The sequence below is a fragment of the Oratosquilla oratoria genome, chromosome 40 (assembly GCF_046742065.1).
Source record: "Oratosquilla oratoria isolate Oo_2021 chromosome 40, ASM4674206v1, whole genome shotgun sequence".
NCBI lineage: Eukaryota > Metazoa > Arthropoda > Malacostraca > Stomatopoda > Squillidae > Oratosquilla > Oratosquilla oratoria.
Genome location: NC_134816.1, coordinates 17,500,460 through 17,502,959, shown reverse-complemented (window position 1 = coordinate 17,502,959; position 2,500 = coordinate 17,500,460).

Sequence of the window (2,500 nt, the reverse complement as noted above, 5' to 3'; positions counted from 1 at the left end):
CTCGCACTACCCCATCCATGTATAAGTTGAACAGCCAGGGTGACATAACGCATCCTTGACGAAGTCCCACCTTTACCTCGAACCACTCACTCTCTCCATTTCCAATACTGACACAAGCTCTACTACTCTCATAAAAACTCTTGACAGCTCCCAGAAGCTTTCCTCCTATCCCGTATATCTGCATAACCTCCCACAGTGCCTTTCTGTCTACCCTATCATAAGCCTTTTCCAGATCCATAAAAGCCAAAAAAACATCCTTCCCCTTTCCTATAGCTTTCTCATATATCTGTCTTACCACAAAGATCTGATCAACACAACCTCTACCTGTCCTAAATCCACACTGTTCCTCACCAATTACTCCTTCTGTTCCTCTCCTAATCCTCTCAATCAAGATCCTCCCATAAGCCTTCCCAACTACACTTAACAAGCTAATCCCTCTGAAACTACTACATTCACACTTGTCCCCTTTTCCCTTGTAAAGAGGAACTATACAGGCACTCCTCTAGTCCTCCGGCACTCTACCCTCTCTTAGACAAACATTAAATAACCTCACCAGCCAGTCCACCATCACTGTACCTCCCTTTTTCAGACATTCTGCATGGCATCCATCCAGACCAGGTGCCTTACCTGCTTTCATCATCTTAACAACTGCCTTCACCTCATCCTTCCTTATTTCTCCTCCATTTTCCTCACTCATCACTCTCATTTTCTTAGCATTTCCCACTGCAGCTATCTTTCCCTCCCTATCCTCCTTCACATTTAGCAACTCACTAAAATATTCTGCCCATCTTCCCCTTACTGCCTTCTCTTCCATTATCATCTCTCTATCTGCACCTTTTACCTTTTCTTCTCTACTTGATTCTCCTCCTCTTCCTCTCTTAATTTCTTTCCAAAACATCTTTTTATTACTTTCAAAATTTTCTGTCATACTCTTACCCCATTTCACATCTGCTCTCCTCTTTGCATCCTTTACCTTTTGCTTTAATTCCCTTTTCTTTTCTTTGTACCTCTCATATGACTCCCTCGTCCTATTTTGTAATCAATCTGTGAAAGCTCGCTTCTTTTCTTCTACAACCTTCTTTGTTTCCTCATCCCACCATTCACTACCCTTTCTTCTATTTCCCCCTGTCCTTCTTGTTCCACACACCATCCTTGCACACTTTATGACTCCCTCCTTGAACCATCCCCATTCCTCCTCCACACCCAGCTCTACTCTATCCTAACTTCCTCCCACTCCTCCTTCAGCTTCTTTCCGTACTCTTTCTCCTTTTCCTTTTCATTCAAAGAGTTCACTCTAAGAACCTCCCTAACTTTTGTCCCTTTCCTCTTTCTCCATCTATCCTCCACTCTCAACTTACCTTCCACCAAAAAATGATCTGATATTCCCCCACCCTCTCCCCTTAGAACATGTACATCCTTAACTCTTCCTATCATAATCCTATTTACCACTACATAGTCCATTAGCGCTCTATCTACCACCCTTCCCTCCACCACCCTCTCCCATGTGTATTTATGTTTGACATTCTTCCGAAACACTGTATTTGCTATCATCACCTCTCTTTCTAGACACATTTCCACCATCAACTCTCCACTACGATTCTTTCCTGGAACTCCACATTTCCCAACCACTCCATCGATTGGACCATTTCCCACCCTAGCATTAAGGTCTCCCAGTACTATTACATTGGAGAATAGTTGTATATGGATGATGTTGTGATTGCATGAGTTGGAATGGGTGGGGGGATGGGGGGTGAGGTAGTATGTGTGAGCAAAAGTTGACGGAGCCCGAAGGGATTTCTCCCCGTCCTCTCCTTTCATGCAATGGGGGGACGGAGAGGGGGGTCGCCGATTTAATGAAGCGGCTTTGCTGTGGATGTGCTGTGTCTTGCGACACTGCTTCTGACCCAGGGCAGTGGACAAGGTGCAGGGAAGACCCGTCATCCAGGAGGTGCTAAGATAAGAGGGAGGGTGGAGGGGTGTGGACTGTATTCAGGGATGGAATGGGTGGAAATGATTTTATGCTTTTCCCTTTTTGGCTACCTCCCTGGTAAGGGGGAAAAAGCCTTGCTATATGTATGTATGTACATATATATATATATATATATATATATATATATATATTCATATATATATATATATACGTATAAATATACATACGTATATATATATATATATATATATATATATATATATACATAGACAATGACCTCTCCCAGTGTTCGGCCAATGTACGGCCTGTATATAAACCCCTTTGTAATCACCAAAACTTTGTAACTCCCTCCCTGAGGATGACCGAGTAAGGTCGAAATACGTATTGGAGAAAATAAACAAAGAGAAAACCGCACCAAATGTCTTTTGGACACCTTCTCAGCTATTTGGAACCAGCACAGAAACTTGTTGCACGAGACAAATTAAAGCTTCAATATAAGCTCAAGAACGCCATTGTCGCTGTAGACTTCTTGAAATCATGTATACAACATGGCCTCCTACCAAAAAATAT